The sequence below is a fragment of the Cucumis melo genome, chromosome 3 (genome assembly GCF_025177605.1).
Source record: "Cucumis melo cultivar AY chromosome 3, USDA_Cmelo_AY_1.0, whole genome shotgun sequence".
NCBI lineage: Eukaryota > Viridiplantae > Streptophyta > Magnoliopsida > Cucurbitales > Cucurbitaceae > Cucumis > Cucumis melo.
In genome coordinates, this window is record NC_066859.1 from 4,955,028 (window position 1) to 4,976,461 (window position 21,434).

Below are 21,434 nucleotides of genomic sequence, written 5' to 3' on the forward strand. Positions count from 1 at the left end.
CATGTTAAGGACTAGGCTGTGTGAGACGTGTAATTCATGAGAGCATGATGCGATTGATGATGTAGTTACATGATGGCATGATATTGTGATGACGTGATTTGTTATGATTACATGATGATGCTATGTGCATGTATGCTATGGTTAGGGTACTTGTTAGCTTAGCCTATTAGAGTCGTACCTGCATGGGTGTCCTTCGGGATCACCACTTATTTAGGACTGTGTGGTCCGACGGGACGCCAGTCTAGCATGGTTATAGATATGACTCGAGTGACTCGACGGGGTCCTCGCATCCCGATTGTCTTAGTGTTACCCCCGGGTTCGCTACAGACCAGCCTGTCCTAGGTGCTCTCCCGGGACACCGAAGACCAGATTTTCGTTCCTACGGGAGCGCATGTTGCACGTGTTCGGGAACGTGCCAGAGATTGGGTACCACTTACAGGACTCTAATAGGAAGCTAACAGGCACCTAGTGGGACTAGTAGTGGGTCCCTTACTGAGTATTTTATACTCATTCTCTTCATGTCATGTTTTTCAGGTAAAGGCCGAGGTAGGGGCAAAGGCAAGCTGGTGAGCGACCAGAAGTGACCGTGGCGAACCATAGGGATTTCTGCTTCCGCTTACCCCGTTTTAGAACTTTTGTACTTGAGTTTTATTTTCTTTCCTATTCACTATTTCATTGTTTAAAAGTAAATAGGGCCCGAGTAGGATTTTAACATTTTTACATTTTCCATACTATGCTGATTTGGTTTTCGTAAATAAAATTTTATACTTGATTTGTTTTACCTAAACTTTATGGTTTAAATCATGTGTTTTACCTCTAGTAATAACTTCGGCTCAGCATAAGGAGTTGGGTTTTTACACTAATACATTTGATAGATGTAATATACTTAATCACTTGCGAAACTTCATTGATACATATTATTAGTTTGAAACACTTGATGTGTTGTTGATACACTTGCGAAACTGTCGATACACTCAATTAATTAAATACAATTGTGCACTAAGCATGATACACTTTATGTATTTTCGATACATTTGTTATGGTATGTTTACAATCTTAATAACATGGTGAACATCATTATCGCCTACAGTCAACAAATTAAAACTGAAAGTTCAATACATGACTCAACTTGAATTTCAGTATGAATCAAGTTCACAAAAGAATCAAATGATGATATCACTCCATCAACCAAAACACAATTTGTTTTGTAATCCACGTAGTAATGTTGCTCATCCCATTGACCACTCTGAAAAACAATTACTGCCAATTTAACCATAACTACAATGAACTGCAACAATTTTGGAAAAATAAAAAATACGTAGTAAGTATATCAGTCAACTAATGCATATAATATAAGTATATCATACCGCTAATATAAAAAACTGATACAAATTAAAAAAAATAACAGAATCGAACGTAACTAAATAAAACCAAACTGATCTATGAAGTTTCTTTCGATAAAAGATATTAGGAACAAATAAAAGAACAAATAAAAAGAGATGAGGAAGAACAAATCGTAACTCAAATTTTAATAAATAATATATGAGCAATTCACAGAAATAATATTAGGGCTTCAAAAAAGAAGAAGAAATACATACATAATTCTTGTTTTCCCTGAAGAAAAAATGAGGAGAATAGGAGAAGAAGACTAGGAGAAGATGATAAAAAAAAAAAGCCGACGAAGAGGAAGAAATCTAAAAGAACGAAATTGAAGAGAGAAGAGAAGGACGGTGGAGAAGAACGGTGGAAAAGAGGCAAAAGAAGACGAGGAGAAGAGAAGTAGGTGAATAAGAGAAATGGTGAATAAGAACGTTAGAGAAGAGAAGAAGAAAACGAAAAATGAAGGAGAACAATAAAGAAAAACGAAAGAGTAAGAGACAACAGCAGAGAAGGGCAATTTTGGAATAATGGAAAAAATAAAATAAGAAACATCAACCAAAATTAAAAAGTTGCTATATTTGCAAAATTGAAAAAGTTAGTGCTAATATTGTTAAATTAGATTGTTATTGTGCCACTCAATACAATTTCCCTAAAATTAATACATGTAATTACCTTCTAATTACTATTTTATACCAATTTAAAATTCATTTTATATTTGTTTTATGTGGTTGAAAATAGAATGAAAACAAGGAAACTTCCCAAGGAGAAAAGGTTGAAGTTGTAGAAAAAGAAAGACAAAAAAGAAAGATAAAGTCAACACCAAAGGCTATTTGTTTTGAAATAGGAAAGAAACAGAAGTCAACAAACAAGACCCATAATACAAGAAGTAGTGTTGTTGAGCCTCCTTCATCCAGTTTAAATTTATTGCAATAAAATTTAGACAAAAAAAACCTTTATGAACTTCATAGACTAACAATTACTAATTTTTGTGTTTTTGTTGATATTAGCACTAATATTTTGTAAATTAACCTTAGAACATTGAAGAAAGGTTGATTTGGTTTACTAATAGTTTGTTGTTAAAATCTCTTAGCAATCGACAAAGGCATATTTTAAGTTCTACCTACAAATCATCAAGTTGCTATAGTGGAAACAAAATCAGAAAATATCACACTAGAAAACAAGACAAAATGAAATACAAATTGACAGTTGATTATCATATGATTGACAGTTGATTAACATATGATTGACAATTCATTAACTTGTGATTAATATACGGTTGACTATTGATTGGTGTATAGGTCTAATAAGTTGTGACATAACAAAATATGCAATGTTTAGTATAATATAGTTTAGTATAAGTTGTGACATAATAAAATATGCAATGTTTAGTACATGATTCAATAAAAAACTGAATCAAAAGGTATCACACTAGCAAACAAACACATTAAAAAAAAAAAAGGAATTGACAAATGATTATCGTATGAGTGAAATATTATTGACATGTAATTGACACCATTCAAATAGGTTGATTTCTACTCGTTCTTCAATTATGACCAATGCCATTGCAATAAGCAGACTGACCACCAAATGCACATACTGAAAACAGAATAAGAAGAGAACACACTAGCAAAGAAGACAAATTGAAAGAAAAATTGACATCTGATGATTGTATGATTATCATCCGATGTACACAAAATTGATTTTTACAAGATTTTTACAAGTTTGTCTTAATTTGTACAAGATTCCCACAACACCATTCAAAAAGGTTGATTTTTACATGTTCTTCTATTATGACCAATACCCTTACAATGGGTATGTCACATCCTCTCCCGAACTATCTGCTAGCTTAGCCCAAAAGATGGCGTGAAGTCAATAGAGATCGCTATCCTCTAACAATACCTGTTGACCCTGTTGAACTATGGAACCTAGTAGACTTGCTATTTTCATACATGAACTACTATTATGCACAAAACACAACAGAACAGTAATTGAGCCGTAAACACACATTTGTATCGATACCTCGATTCACCTACGTGAAACATTTACTTGGATAAGCTATTTAAACGCAAAACATACAGATTTACAAAGTCAATGAGGTGTATACCTAACTTAAAGTTTAACAACTTCAGACATATATGCAGCTATACAAACACAATATACAACTCCATGCACGTACTAGAAGTAAATATGAAACTAGTAGCAGACTATAGTAGAGTTTCAGGTACCGGGAGCTTGACCTCTACCTGAAAAGTGAGAAAATATTTTAAAGGTGAGCTCGTAAGCCCTGTGAGTAACTAGTTTTAAAACTATTATTTGACAAAACTAAGCATGTGACAAATCCACATTAAATAAATAAATTCGTAAGCAAAGCGTTAACGATAAAAATTTTAAGAGAACAACATCTTCAAATACTTAAAATGTATATTTATAAAAACTAGCAAGGCATTTACAACTAACATGACATCATTACGTTGTATATGACACACCCAATACAACCAACGTTTATTAACTTAAGCCCGCCTAGCACTCCCATCATCTTTGTCGTAGTGGGGCTCACCCAGCACTCATGATACCTTCGTGGTTATGGAGTATACTCAATGTCAACAACGAAAAACAACCTATGTGCACACAGTATATCCTCTAGCCTCAGGCTCAAGATCTCAGTCATATAGTTAATGAAAAGTTCATAAATCATCTAAAATATTAAAACATGTCTGCTTATAAATCTTGCACAAAGCTCAAAATTTACTAAGCTCGTTCGTGAAAAATTGTAATTCTTAAAACAAAACTTGCTAATTTATCCTTTGCTTAAAACATTGCATAAAGCAAAACATGTCTGCTTATAAAACTTGCTAATTCATACTTTTCAGACATTCAATATTCACGTGCTAGCATATATTTTCATTAATAAATATTGTCTTAAAACTTATACTTGAAAATAGTCATGGAATTCAAATAATTTTCATGGCTTCGTAAATAAACGTTTAACGCATTCAATCATAAATAACAGTTATGAAAAATATTTCAAAACTGGTTTTGTCACTCATAGTCTTGGGCTAGATCCTTGGTCTGTTAGCTCGGTTTAATTCCTCTCAACCTGCCAACAATCCAACCAAGTATTAGAACCCTAAATATTCTCGTTTCTTAAAGATAGACTTAACAGGTCGTACTAAAGATGACGCGCACGAAAACAAAGCTTAAAAAATAAAATCCTATTTGAAGAATTCTCTGCATTTTCTAGATTTCTAACATAAACTTCAAATGACCATAACTCCCTCAATACTTACCCAAAATGAGTGTTCTTTATGTCAAAAACATCATTTTGATGTCCTCTACAATTTACCTGAAGTTATATAACCCAAATTTCCAGTCGATAATCTCAAAAACACCACGAAATAAAACTACTCCAAAATCGCACACTCTACAAACCTCCAACTTGTCCCTATAATTTAACACATTTCCAATCATAATTGGCTCTCATAATATTCATAAACATTATAGAAATTTGAATAAGCTTTCAAACCATATGAACTAGAGATTTTAACTCAATGTATACACATCCAAAAACCAAAAAAAAAAAAAAAAAAAACCAGAGGATATATGATTTTGCATGGAAAACACCTACTCTGTCTCCTCTGTCAAATATCACCCAATTAACAACACAATTGACTCAAATATTCTTCACGAAAATTGTTCAAAAATGAATTATCTTTTAGAAAATTTAAACCTTACCTCTTAGTTCTTCTTGAGAAGATTAAACTGAATAAAAAACCAAAAGTGTGTAGAGTGGGTCAAAATCTGCCATGATTAAAACTTCCATTGAGTTTTTCCCTTTCTTTTTCAACCTTAGAACTAAGAAATCTTCTGCTTCTTCCTCGGGTTCTTTTCACCTCTTCTCTCAAAAGAAACCTCTGAAAGTTTGGATGAAAATGGTGAGAAATATTCATTTTGGTGGTGGAGAGAACTTGATCGAAAGAGAAAAACAAATTCTTTTTCTTCTTTTCCTCTTTCTTTCCTTTTAATCCTTTCTTTCTTTCTTTTTTTCTTGTTTTAATAAGACCTTTAATTATATAAAAATATTATATAATTATTTTATATTTTATTTTATTCCTTTTATATAAACAAAAAACCAAAGAGAATCTCAGTTTTACAACTTACCTTCCCATTGGGAAATTTCGTCCTCGAAATTTAGACGTCCTTAATTTAAAAGTGTCAGGTATCTCTTCTTCATCTGATCTTCTACTTTTCAAGTTGCCTCCTTCACTTCGTGATGTCTCCACAAAATCTTTACAAGTGGAATCAACTTGTTACTCAAAACTTGTTCTTTTCTGTCAAGAATTCGAACTACTTCTTCATCATAACTCAAATCTTCTTTCCACTCAACTGGTTGCTCTCTTAATACATGTGATGGATCTAGTATATATTTCCTTAACATGGATACATGAAAAAATCATGTATTCGAGTAAGTTCTGTTAACAACTTAAGTCTATAGGCTACTGGTCCCACTTGTTCTGTTATCTGATACGACCTAATATACCTAGGACTTAACTTACCTTTCCATCCAAAAAGAATAACACCTCTCCACGGAGATAATTTGAAGAAAATTTAATCTCCAACTCTTAAGTTTCTTAGTCGCTTATCTGCATAACTTATCTATTGATCTTGGGCTATTCTCAGGTTTTCTCTGATTAACTTAATATTGTTTGTCGTAGTCAAAACAAACTTAGGACCTACTAGCTTCTGCTCTCCCACTTCATTCCATCACACAGGAGTTATGCATGGTCTGCCGTATAAGGCCTCATATGGTGCCATACCAATACTAGACTGATAGCTATTATTATAAGCAAACTCCATACGTGGCAAATGGGTATCCTAACATCCCTTAAACTGAAGGACACATACTCTCAATATGTCCTCTAAGGTCTAGATGATCTTCTCAGTCTGACCATCTGTTTGGGGATGAAATGATGTACTAAACTTTAGCCCTGTTTCCATTGACTTCTACAAACTAGGCCAAAATTTAGAAGTAAACTTCGAATCCCTATCTGAAACTATGGACACTGACACTCCATACTGGATCATAATCTTGTCGACAAATAATTTAGCTAGCTGATCTAATGATTGGGAAAAATAACAGTGAGCATGCACCAGGGGAAGAAAAGGATCATGCTTTACTCGATATGCATCTAAACAATTTAGAAATTAACATGCATCTACTAAACGATAGATCTAAACAAAGAATATAACAAGTAAACGATGAGCTTACCTTTATAGTTCTCAACTTCTTCTTCGTTCCAAAAAATTCTCTGCTCCTAGATCACGAGCATAAGATAAGTACTATGTTGACTTACTAATCTCAGGACCAAGAACCGAGTTGTGGGACTCGTTTTTGTGAAGTAAATCTTGTAGAGAGAAAGATGGAGGTAGGTGTATTGTTTAGATAATTTTATGAGAATTATCAACCTCTTCTCATTCTGAAATGAGAAGTTTATATAGAAAAATTACATGCAAAATGCATGCAATTTATTTCATATAATCTGAACACCTAATTAATCCATTAACTATTAATGGAATTAGTGGCTTCTAATTCATTATAAGCTGCCATATTTCCGACTAACATTTAGTTAATAAGGAAATTAATCAAAGGGCAATTTGGTCATTTGACTAATTAAGTCAAAGTCAAACTATGACTTTTCTTAGTCAAAAGTCAACTTTTTGACTTTTTTGCTATTTTACCCGTCTTGACTAATTCTAACCTCCCGAGTATGAATCCACATTCATTTCTCTAAAATTCAAATCATATTTGAATATAAATTTCGATCAAAGTTTTGTTTTTCAAAGTCAAAAGTCAACATGTTGACTTTTACAACTTTGATCGTTTCAAAACTTTCCAAGCATCTAAATATGAATCTATATTCATATTTATTTAAATCATATTTAAACACAAACCTTAAAGTTTATATCTACCGACTTATATCTTATATATTTGTCGGTTTCTCTCTCGTTTCCTAATTCGAACAATTTGAGTTACTTCAACATATTGTTCTTAGTTGAATCCATATGAGCTAGTAGGGGAACCTAATGGACCTATAGATCATGGGCTCCAACGATTCGAGATTAATTGGCTAAACTCTTTTAGACCAAGCTTAATCAACATTCGTTAACTAAAGAGTCATTCCACTAAAGACTCTTAGTTGCACTCTCCTCACTATAGACATATTTCTGTCCACCTGATATAACCATGATAAGTAAGTTGATCCTTCACAGGTTGTTCGTAATCTTGGCTGGGTCAAAATACCGTTTTACCCCATATAGTTACCTAGGTCATCATAATTGAAATAGTCATCAGTTTATAGTTTACGGTGTTATAACTAAAAGTGACTATTTCATGGTTCCAGTCTTATGCAAAACATTTACATAGGATGCCCCCACTCCCATGTCTCTACATGAACGATTCAAGATTACATCGTTTGTACTAACTACGGAGCAGGCCACATCCATAATGTTTTTACAAAATAAGGCGCCCAACCTTATTCATACACTATAGACTATTTGGGCTATTAACTCGAACTTAATACATGTTTATGTCTCTACATAAAGTTCAAGTGTATTGACAAACTTAGTAAAATAGCCTGGGGACCTTAATTTATTGGTTTTAAGATTATAACATTCAATAATAAATTTTATTGAATCAAATAACGAAGTACGAGTTTTAGGACATAAATTCCGACACTAATGTACATGTTTCCCTAACCAGTATAAATCGTGCCGTCTTAGTGATTCTATCTACTATTACCCATATACCATCATGTCCATTTGATGTACAAGGTAATCCAAACAGAAAATCCATAGTGATATGCTCTTATTTCCACTCCGGCACTAGCAAAAGATTAAGGAGTCCTCCTAGTCTCTGTCTCACTGGTTTAACCTGTTTACAGATCAAACATCTATCAACATATTTAGCTAACTCTTGCTTCATTCCAGGTGACCAATAAATCTTCTTTAAAGTTTTGTACATCTTGGTGCTACCTTGATGCATAGCGTAAGTTGAACTGTGAGCTTCTTCTAGAATAGCATCCTTAAGCTCACTGATACTCGGAACACATAATCTTCCTTTGTTTAATAATGGCTTTATCTGTTATCAGTTCAAACTTCACCTTTAAGCCTTGGATTTTCCAAGCTTCTTTTGTAAATTACTGTCATTTGACTCTCTTCTCACAATCTCACCTACCAGAGAAGATTGGACTTGAAATTTAGCTAAGAGACTTCCTGAATCCTCCGCAGTCAGTACTGCCTTGGAACCTCTTAACTCACTCAACAAAGATACTCGAATACCACAAAAAGCACTCTTCAGAAATTTTGACTTCCTACTTAATGCATTTGCGACTACATTAGCCTTACTTGGATGGTACTCTATAGTACAGTCATAATCTTTAATCAGTTATAGCCATTGCCTTTTTCTCAGATTTAGGTCTTTCTGATAAAAAATATACTTCAGACTCTTATGATATGTGAAAATGTGGCACTTTTCCCCGAACAAATAGTGCCTCCATATCTTCAGTTCTAAAACAACTGCCACTAGCTCAAGATCATGGATAGGGTAATTACACTCATGCTTCTTCAACTGCCTTGAAGCATAAGCTATTACCTTTCCGTCTTGCATAATCACACAACCTAATCCTTACCTCGAAGTGTCACAATAAATCCCATAGTCCTTCCTTGTTACAGGGAGTGCCGTAATAGGTGCTGTGACTAATCTCTTCTTCAATTCCTGAAAACTCTGTTCGCATTTATCTGACCACTCAAACTTAGCATTCTTCCTTGTCAAAACTGTCAAGGGTAGTGCAAATCGTGAGAAATCCTCAATAAAACGTCTATAGTATCCTGCCAAACCTAGGAAACTACGTACTTCTATCGTACTAGTTGGTCTTTCCTAATTGACAACCGCTTCTACTTCTTGTGGATCCAAACTAACTCCTTTTGTGGAAACTACATGCCCCAAGAATACCACTTGTTCTAACTAGAACTTACATTTGCTGAACTTAGCGTACAACTGTTTATCACATAGAATCTGTAAAACAATCCTCAGATGTTCCTCATGGGCTTTCCTGTCTATCGAGTAAACTAGAATCATCAATGAACACGATCACAAACTGATCTAAATACTGATGTAAGATCCTATTCATAAGGTCCATGAAAATCGCTGGCGTATTCGTTAAAATGAATGGCATAACTCGAAACTCATAATGTCCATACCTCGTTCTTAATGATGTCTTAAAAATATATGATTATCTAACCTTCAACTGGTGCTATCCTGACCTTAAATCAATCTTAGAGAACAATGCTTCTCCCCTTAGCTGATTAAATAAGTCATCGAAGCGTGGTAAAGGATACTTGTTATGTATCGTAATCTTGTTTAACTGCCTATAGTCAATACATAATTTGAGGGTAGTATCTTTCTTTTTCATAAATAGCACTGATGCTCGTCCCTAAGGTGATACACTAGGTATGATGTATCCCTTTTCAACCAGTTCTTGTAATTGCATCTTCAGTTCTTTAATCTCCCTTAGAGCCATTCTATATGATGCCTGTGAAATAGGTGTTGTCCTTGGTAACAATTCAATAGTGAACTCAATCTCTCTATCAAGTGGAAAACCTAACAGATCATGTGGAAATACATCAAGAAACTCTTTCACCACAGAAACATCTTCTGGCTTTAGCTTTTTTCTCTACACTTCTACTACGTGTGCAAGAAACACTATGCAACCTTTCCTCAACAATTTCTTAGCATTCAAAATTGAGATTGAACTCATAGGAATGATCTTCCTCATACCTCTAAAAACCACTTTAGCAAAGCCTGGTTTTCTGAAAATCACTTCCTTCCTATGACAATCCATAGATGCATAGTGAGTGAATAAGAAATCCATTCCCAAAATTACATCTAACCTTTGTAACTATAGTGGTGGCAAATCTACTAGCTTACTGATACCTTCTACTAAAACCTCATAATTATGCAACACCTCATTGACAAGTAAAAGATCACCAACTTGAGTGTAATTAACTAACTCCTCATACAAAGGTTTTAACATTCTATTTAGCTTAGTTAGAAACGTACTCGAAACAAAGGAATGTGTAGCACTTAGATCAAATAAAATAAATGCAGGTACATTAGAAATAAGAATCATACCAGTAATCACATTTGGTGCATCCTCCGCTTCTTGTTGAGTTATGGCATAGATTTTTCTCTGCTGCCTAGGTCTATCTACAACTCCCTTTTCCTTGTACCACTGGTGCCCTCTGTCAGAACCACTGAAACTCTCGATTTCTCAACTTTCTAGGACCTAACGCCCTGATCCCTCTGAATTGTTGTGTTTAACCGTGGGCAATATTTCTTGAAATGTTCTGGCTGTTCATATTGGGAACATACACCGGCACCTGCTAAACACTGACCCTGATGTTTTCTACTATAACTCGTGCATAAGGTTCACTGACTATAGTAGTAACGGACTCCTGACCTGTCTGTAGTCTTACTGTTGATCTAGCAGATTGACTAGTTATTCTCTGGCTCTGCCTCTAATAACCACTACCAAAACTCACGTTCCTTGATGCTTGGCCTACAACTGACTCTTAAAGTCTTGACGACCTAAAATATTTACCCCAGATGAGAACCTCTGCTGCTCACGACCTTTAAAACCGCTAACTATTGACCCATGTCTAAATTTCACCGTTAACTTCTCTTCTGTTATACTCTGCTCTACACGAAGGGTAGTCTCCACTAATTAAGGAAAATCTGTCCACTTGGCAATGGCTGTAGTTGGGGTACATATTTCAAAATGCAACCCTCTTTCAAACCTTCAACACTTATCACTCTCAGATGCCATAATAACATCAGCGTACCGTGAAAACTCGATATACTTTCTTTTGTACTCAGCCACTGAAAGTGATCCTTGTTTTAATCTCAGAAACTCATCCCTCTTGGCCTCGCAATATGTGTTGGGATAATACTTGTCTTCGAATAGACCTCTAAATGTCTGCCAGCCTAAAATACGTGCATCACTCGCCTAGCTAATATGGATTTCCACCATCCTTCAGCCTCCTTTTGCAACAAAAAATGTGGCCAATATGACTTTTCGTTCCTCGGGACAATTTATCACGTCAAAACATTTTTCAAGCGTATTCAACCACTCCTCGGCATCGGCTGGATCTGTGGAAACTTCAAACACTGTGGCCCCTAACTTCTTCAGCCGCTCAATTCCGTATGCCTATTCTAGATCAGTAGGCTCTACTCTCTTTGGCCTTCCTATATCCCATGCAATTCTCGTATATTGCTCGTTTCCTACCCCAACCCGAACTCTTGGGATATTAGATTCCCCTACAGACTGACCTAGGGTAGGATCTTACATCTCGTTCTAATTCTGCCTACGTCATATTCTAGTACATGGTGGCATGACTTCTATAATATGTCAACACATTACACATACTATAGATACTTAACTCAAATGCATGATACTAAATGTCTACTCACATGTGTAATCATAAATGGACTTACTTCTACCTTTACTTAGACCATACTCCACTAGTTCCCTCTAAACTAACTTAACTTCCAACTATTTACTTTTCAATTTCTTCTTAGAGCTAATTGCTTTATCTTAATTCCCATGGAGCAAACTACTCTGATACCAAGTTGTTACATCCCCTCCCGAACTACTTGCTAGCTTAGCCCGAAAGATGGCACGAAGTCAATAGACATTGCTATCCTCTAACAATACCTGTGGACCCTGCTGAACTATGAAACCTAGTAGACTTGCTATTTTCTAACAATACATGAACTATTATTTGTTGGATAATGTTACTAACTCTTAGTGGGTTAAGTGGAAGCTCATGATGATGACACCTACTAAGAGAAATTGAAATGGTATTAATTTCACTAATTATAAGTGAAAAATGAGGTGTTGAATTTATGTGAACTAATTACATGCAATAGTTGCATGTAATTAGGTTATTTAAAGGGATTTTCTCGAATATTTGAGAGCTTTTAGGAAAATATTTTATTTTTCTTTAAATTCTAAAAATTCTTCTAAATGTATTTCTCCCCCAAGATTTCAAATCTAACTTCCCATCTCTAATTTACATCCATCACGCTTTAGTTTCTTCATTGAATGGGTCCTACAATCCGGTTCTAAGTTCTGAGAATAGCGGGTCAACACTAGTGGTGGTCCCGACTTGAGTTCGGAGGAGATTGCAAAGATTAGAAGTCTTGAAAGGTTTTATTTTCTTTAACCCTAATTTAGTGTAATTAGGGTGCATAATGCATGTTAATTTCTAAATATAGTTTAGTTGCAATTATGGTAAAAATTTGATCCTTAATTCCACTATGCATGTCTCGTTTTCCATTAAGATTCTTTAGGGAATAGGCAAGGATATTTTGAGTATTAAGCTTGCCATGTTTTGAACCTAGAAATGTTTTCATATTAAGAAGTACGGGATGAGAGTAGACTCTGAATAGCTAATAAAACATGAGAAGTTTAGAAACACAAGGAGGAAGGTAAGTCTTTGAGAAGGAAGTTTGCTTGAGGACAAGCATAATACAGAGTGATGCTTGAGGGCAAGAATTATTCTAAACTTGTGGGTGTGATAACTTGTAAAAATATAAGTTATTGTAAGCCTTCTAGATAGAATAATGTGACCAAAATGCATAAAAAATGTATCAAAACGTATAACTTATGTTGTAAATTCATAAATATTTGGAAATATACTCTAAATAAGCTTTCATGCCTGTTTCGTCCTATTTTTAGTTTCTAAACATAGGATTATGAACAAAAGAGGCTGGTGAATCGTACAGGACCTCGTGAGAAGATTAGGCGAGAAGGCCATATCAATATGCGAGAAGAGGTTTGCTAGAAGATAAAAGTGGCAGGTGGAGTTGATATGACTTAATATGGAAGCAGCTTTCAGCGCTGCCATGCTTAGAAGACTAGATTTCCCGCCCAAATCTGCCTATATGATGAACTCCATCACCATCAAGAAGAAGAGGCCTGATTTATAAAAAATATTTAGAAATAATCGTAAAACATATTCAACTTGGAACCTTAAGGCCATCCGCGCGCTTCAAATGATAGAAAAGTTGGTTAATTTTCTTATTTTTTCAAAAGAATTACAAAAAATGCCACTGAAATTATGTAAAAAAGAAGAAATGCAATTCATGAGGATTAAATTTGGGTGAGAAGGAGGTGCAGAAATATGCTTAACATGCATCTTTGAAATGTTGCAGGAGCATTACATAGTCCAAAAAACATTCTTCTAAAATAAAAAATTCCAAATTCACATGTAAAAGTTGTCTTATGTTGGTCTTTGCTTGTTATGGGTATTTGATAAAAGCCAGAAAATTCATTTAGAAATCAAAAGTAAGATTTTCCTCCTAATTGTTCAATCATTTGATCTAGAAAAGGTAAAGGGAAGTGATCTTTAAGAGTTACTTCATTTAGCTTTCTAGAATCAATACACATGCGCCAACAATTTGAAACACGAGTAGGAACAAAAATTGGTTATTTTCCACAATGGTCATATCGGTCTTTTTGGGTTCCACATGAATAGGGCTTACCCAAGTGCTATGCGGTACCGGATAGATGATCCGGACTTGTTTTACTTTCAAGACCTCTTTCTTGAAAACTTCCTTCAAGGTAGGATTGATGCACCTTTGTGGTTGAACCTTGTTCTTAGCCCCTTCCTCAAGATGGATTCGGTGTGTGCAAAAGAATGGATTGATCCCCTACAAGTCTTCAAAACTTAAACCAATGGCTTGCCTATGACTTTTCAAGGTTTCGAGCAACCTTGCTTCTTGTTCCTTGGTAAGCTCCTTTGAAATAATGACAAGATATGTGTTCTTTTCCCATGAATACATATTTAAAGTGAGAAGGGAAAACCTTTAGTTCTATCCCATTTTCTTGCAAAGGTAAAGTAAGTTCATTAGTATTGGAATTCTTACATTCTTTATGTAAAGAAACTTCACAAGAATCTTTCTTTAAATTATTCTCCTTTTAATTGTTTTTTATATGAATGCTTATGTCATGATCATTTCAATATCAAGGCTTTTCAAAATGTGTTCATCATCATCCTTAATGTTTCTTTCTAGATCATGCTCATTACTAGATGATTTCATTTGTTGCAATGTTTTCAACCAAGACATGCTCATCATCTACACTAGCAACAAAGTTAAGGAAGATAGAGAAATCATCATCACTAGGTTTGTTCTTTGAAAATTCACTTTTAACATTTTATAAAGTTTCTTGATCAATAAGCTCATTGAATTTATAGTGTCTCTAATGATTCTAAAATATCAAGTGCAAACAATGAAACATGATATTAGAGGACTTTACATCATGAAAAATGTTGAAAGGCACTACATCCCCGTCAAACTCGACAATAAGAAGACCTTTATCAACATTAATTGTAGCCTTAACAGTTTTCAAGAGTAGTATTCCTAAAAGTATGGTAAGAGATGTATATGCATATTCATTGTTCATTTCAATTATGTAAAAATTCCCAGGGAATATTAGATTTCCTACCTTAACTAGAACATCTACTGTAAAACCGATATTTTCTTGGTCTATTTTATTTTATTTTTTTATGTGAAAGGAATAAAAGAAAAATGGAAATTAAGTATATATATATAATACATATATATATATATATATACTTAATGGTTTTTATTCAATAAAATAAAGAGAAAAGAAAAGAAAAGGGTAAAGGATTTGTACATTCGGTGCTTTGCCTATAAAAGAAACCTCCCACCACCAACCTTCTTTCAAATGTTTCTTCACCATTTTATTCACCATTTCTGCATCAATTTTCAGAGGGAATTCAAAGGGAATAAGGCTGAGAAAGGAAGAAGAAGAAGTTCAAGAAGTGTTTGTTGAAGAAGACAAGGAGTTTGCACGACTAACTTCTCTATAGTTCACTAAGCATGTCTCTGGTTTTTTATTAATTATGAGCTACACAAATAGAATTAGAAGGTTAGGTTTAAATTTACTGAAAGCTAATTAATTTTCAAACAAATTTTATGAAGAAAGCTTGAGAAAATTCTGATGTTCATTAGGTGAATTTTGACAAAGAAAACTGGGCAGATTGTTTTCACGTGAAATTAGGAGACCTTTGGTTTTTTTAGTATTTTAGGGTGTACAGGTGGAGTTAGAATCTCTCTTTATTATGGTTGGAAATCTTATTTAGTGGAATATAACTCTTATGAAGAAATCCTGAACCAAAATCGACTTAAAATAAGATAAATTGTACGGACAAGTTAAAGGGGTCGTGGCATACGTGATTGTTAGAATGGTTTTGTTTCGAGGGATATCTGAGATTATACACAGGGAATTAGAATTTCATGTCTCATGGTAAATTTTAGCAGACCTCAAAATGAAGATTTTGACATAAAGAAATCTCATTTTAGATAAGTATTGGAAGAGTTATGATCTTTTGAATGTCATGCTATGAATCTAGAAAATTCTGAGAAATGTGTCAAGTATGGTTTATTGTTTTTAAAGATAGACTTCTTTAGTATTATTCTTAGTGAGCTATGTCAAGCATAACATTTTAAGATCATAATATTTAGGTTTCTAATACTCGGTTATGGTTTTTTGATAGGCCAAGAGAAAATAGGTCGGATTTACACATCGGAAACTAGTCTTAGACTGTGAGTGCCAAAACCAGTTTTGAAAATATTTTTTCTCCTAATTATTAATTATGATTGACTGATCTACACATTTATTTACAAAGCTTTGAAAATCATTTAAATTCCATGATTATTTTCAAGTATGTGTTTCGAGACTAGATTTATTAATGAAAATTTATGCTAGCACGTGATTGTCGAATGTCTTGAAAATATTTGAACCACTGTGTTTCAAACAAGGCATCAGTTACCAAGTTTTGTTTTAAGAACTATAGCTTTTCACGAACAATCTAAGTAAGCTTGAGCTTTACAAAAGATGAAGATTGCAGACATGTTTTAATATTTTCGTATGACTTTTCTGATGTTTCCATTAACTACATGATTGAAGTGTTGAGTCGAGGCTATATGGTACCGTGTGCACACAGGTTAGATTCTGTTGTTGATGTTGAGTGTACTTCAAAACAACAATGCTATCGTGTGTTGGGCGGGTCCCACTACGACAAAGACGATGAGAGTGCTGGGTGGGCCCCACTGCATCGTATAGCTTGTAAACGTTTGTTGTACTGGGTGTATCCTACACAATGTAGATTTGTCATGTTAGTTAAAATATTTTGATATAGTTGATATGCGTTGCTAGATTTCAATGACATATATACTGAGTATTTGAGGAAGCTATTCTTACTGTTATATGTCTATGTTTACGACTTGTATAAACAGATTTATATGTGTAAGCTTTCACGTGGTCTTACCTTTAAATTTCTAGTTTTAAACTGAGTCACTCACTGAGCTTTATAGCTTACCCTTCCAAAATGTTTTACCCACTTTCCAGGTAGAGATCGAGTTTCTGGTGCCTGATAGACTATCTTAGTCTGTTGAAGCTTCGTTATTGATTGCCAGTACATGGTTAGAGTTGTGCAGAGTCTGTTGTGTTATGATGTATATATCTTTGTATGATGTAGATACTCCAAAGTTTGTGTAAGCTTTAGGAGCTGCAGTTGTATAAACCTTTGTTGGTTATGTTTTGGTTAAGGTGTCTCTAGGTTTACTCCTGAAATCAGTTATTTTTGGGCTACAATTCATGTATGTTTATGATTAGTGTAGGTTTCGCTGTGTTGTGTTGCATGTATAATAGTTTTTATACTAGATTAGCAAGTTTGTCACGTTAATAATTTTAGCAGAGTCGACAGATATCGGTAAAGAAAAGTGTTGTCGGGTTGCTTCAAGTCGTCTTTCGATCTAAGCTAGTAGGCAGTCCGAGAGGATGTGTGACAACTTGGTATCAGAGTAGTTTTCTCCATGGGAATTAAGATAGAGCAGTTAACTCTAAGAAGAAACTGGAAAGTAAATATTTGGAAGTCAAGTTAGCTTAGAGGGAACTAGTGGAGTATGGTCTAAGTAATGGAAGAAGTAAGTCCAGTTATGATTACATGTGAGTAGACATTAAGGATCATGCATTTGAGTTAAGTATCTATAGTATGACTAATGGGTTGACATATTATAGGAGTCATGCCACCATGTACTAGCAGACGATGCAGACATAATCAAGAAGGGATGGAAGGTCCTACCCAAGGTCAGTCTGTAGGGGAATCTAGTACCCCAAGAGTTTAGGTTGGGGCAGGAAAGGAGCGGTTTGCGAGAACTGCACAGAAGATAGGAAGGCCAGAGAGAGCAGAGCCTAGTGATCCATAAAAGGCATACAAAATTGAACGACTGAAGAAGTTAGGGGCTACGGTGTTTGAGGGTTCCACAGATCGAGCTTATATAGGGGATTGGTTGAATATGCTCTAAAAATGTTTTGATGTGATTAATTGTCTTAAGGAACGAAAGGTTAGATTGGCCACATTTTTGTTGCAGAAGGAGGCTGAAGGATGGTGGAAATCTATATTTGCTAGGCGTTGTGATGCACGTACTTTAGACTGGCAGACTTTTAGAAGCATATTCGAAGATAAGTATTATCCAAGCACATATGCGAGGCGAAGAGGGATGAGTTTTTGGGGTTGAAACAAGGATCATTTTTAGTGGCCGAGTACGAGTAAAAGTATACCGAGCTTTCACGATATGCTGATGTTATTGTGGCATCTGAGAGTGACAGGTGCCGAAGGTTTGAAATTGCGTTTTGAAATACATACCCCAGTTACAGCCATTGCTAAGTGGTCGGATTTTTCTCAATTAGTGGAGACAACCCTTCGCGTGGAGCAGAGTATACCAGAAGAGAAATCAGCAATGGAGCTTAGTCGTAGGGCTTTAATCGCTAGCGGGTTTAGAGGCCGTGAGCAGCGGAGGTTCAAACCTAGGGTAAATATTTCAGGCTGTCAAGACTTTAAGAGTCGGTGTGGAGGCCAAGCATTGAGGAAAATGAGTTATGATAGTGTTTTTCAAAGATAGAGCCATAGAATACCTGGTCAATCCACTAGATCGAAAGTAAGACCACAGTCAGGTCAGAAATCTGTTGCTAGTACAGTCAAGCGAACCCCATGCATGAGTTGTGCCAGGAACCATTGAGGTTATTGTTTAATGGGTGTTGGTATGTGTTACCAGTGTGAACAACTAGGACATTTCAAGAAAGATTGTCCGTAGTTGAACATGACAGTTCAAAGAGATCAGGGAGTTGGGTTCCAGACAGTTGAGCAATCGAGAGGTTCAGTGGTTCCAACAGAGGGCACCAGTGGTGCAAGGCAAAAGGGAGTTATTGGAAGACCCAGGCAACAGGGAAAGGTCTATGCTATGACTCAATAAGAAGGGAAGGATGCACCAGACATTATTACTTGTACGATTCTTATTTGTAATGTACCTGCAGTTGTTTTATTTGATCTAGGTGCTACACATTCCTTTGTTTCTAGTATATTTCTGACTAAGCTGAATAGGATGCTAGAGCCTTTATTTGATGGGTTAGCTATATACACTCCTGTTGGTGACGTTTTACTTGTTAGTGAGGTGTTGCGTAATTATGAAGTTTTAGTAGAAGGTATTAGTATGTTGGTGGACTTGATACCACTAGAGTTACAGAGGTTAGATGTAATTTTGGGAATGGATTTCTTATTTGCTTACTATGCATCTATTGATTGCCATAGTAAGGTAGTGTTTTTCAGAAAATCAGGCTTTGTCGAAATGGCTTTTAGGGGTATGAGGAAGGTTGTTCCTAGGAGTTTAATCTCTGTTTTGAAAGTTGAGAAATTGCTGAGGAAAGGTTGCACAACATTTCTTGCACATGTGGTAGTAGTGCATAGAGAAAAGCTGAAGCCAGAAGATATTCCTGTGGTGAAAGAGTTTCTTGACGTATTCCCAGATGATCTGTCAGGTTTGCCACTTGATAGAGAGATCGAGTTCACTATTGAATTGTTACTAGGGACAACACCTATTTCACAGGCACTGTATAGAATGGCTCCGAGCGAGCTTAAAGAATTGAAGGTGAGTTACAAGAACTGATTGACAAGGGATACATCAGGCCTAGTGTATCGCCTTGGGGAGCACCAATGCTATTTGTGAAAAAGAAAGATGGTACTCTCAGATTATGTATTGACTGTAGACTGTGAAACAAGGTTACAATACATAACAAATATCCTTTACCACGCATTAATGACTTATTTGATCAGCTAAGGGGAGCAGCATTGTTCTCTAAGATTGACTTAAGATCAGGATACCATCAGTTGAACGTTAGAGAATCGGATATTCCTAAGACAACATTCAGAACGAGGTATGGGCACTATGAGTTTTGAGTTATGCCATTCGGTTTAACGAATGTACCAACGGTTTTCATGGATCTCATGAACATGATCTTGCATGAATTTGTGATTGTGTTCATTAATGATGTACTTGTTTACTCGATTGACAGGGAAGCTCATGAGGAACATCTGAGGATTGTTCTACAGACTCTACGTGATAAAGAGTTATACGCTAAGTTCAGCAAATGTGAGTTCTAGTTGGAACAAGTAGTAAATTGGGGCATGTAGTTTCAGCAAAAGGAGTTAGTGTCGATCCACAAAAAGTGAAAGCGGTTGTAAATTGGGAAAGACCAGCCATTGCGACAAAAGTACGTAGTTTCCTTGGTTTGGCAGGATACTATAGACGTTTTATTGTGGATTTCTCACGATTGACATTGCCCTTGAAATCTTTAATAAGGAAGAATGCTAAGTTTGAGTGATCAGATAGATGTGAACAAAGTTTTTAGGAATTGAAGAAGAGATTAGTCATAGAACCTATTCTGACACTCCCTGTAATAGGGAAAGATGTGTTCTTATGCAAGATGGGAATGTAATAGCTTATGGTTCAAGGGAGTTGAAGACGCATGAGTGTAATTACCCTACCCATGATCTTGAGCTAGCGCCAGTTGTTTTAGCATTGAAGATTTGGAGACACTTTTTGTTAGGAGAAAAGTACCATATTTTCTCCGATCAAAAGAGTTTGAAGTATATTTTTTATTAGAAACAGCTAAATATGAGACAAAGGCGATGGCTAGAACTGATTAAAGATTATGACTGTACTATAATGTATCATCCAGGTAAAGCTAACGTAGTAGCGTATGCATTAAGTAGGAAGTCAAGACTTCCGAAGGGTTCTTTTTGTGGTATTCGAGTAGCTTTGTTGAGTGAGTTAAGAAGTTCCAAGGCAGTAGTGACTGTAGAGGATTCAGGTAGTCTCTTAGCTTAATTTCAGGTCCGGTCTTCTCTAGTAGCTGAGATTGTAAGAAGGCAGTCAGAGGACAACAATTTATAGAAGAAGCTTTGAAAATCCAAGCAAGACTTAGAGGAGGAGTTTAAGCTGAGAAAGATGGAGCCATTGTTAAACAGGGAAGATTATGTGTTATAAAAGGATGCTATTCTAGAAGAAGCTTACAGTTCAGCTTACGTTATGCATCCAGGTAGCACCGATATGTACAGAACTTTAAAGAAGACTTATTGGTGGCCTGGAATGATGCAAGAAATAGCTTAATATGTTGGTAGATGTTTGATCTGTCAACAGGTTAAACCAGTGAGACAAAGGCCAGGAGGATTACTTAATCCTTTGCGAGTGCCAAAGTGGAAATGGGAGCATATTACTATGGATTTTCTGTTTGAATTACCTCATACATCCAGCAGACCTAATGGTATATGGGTAATAGTAGATAGACTTACCAAGACGGCACGATTTATACCGGTTAAAGTGACATCTACGTTAGACCATCTATCTAGATTATATGTCGATAAGATTGTGAGTTAGTATGGAGTACCAGTGTTCATAGTTTCATATAGAGATTCGAGGTTTACTTCTAAATTTTAGCGTAGTTAGCAGAAAGCAATGGGAATAGGGCTAAAGTTTAGTACATCATTTCATCCTCAAACAGATGGTTAGTTTGAGAGGACCATCTAAACTTTAGAGGATATGTCGAGAGTATGTGTCCTTCAATTTAAGG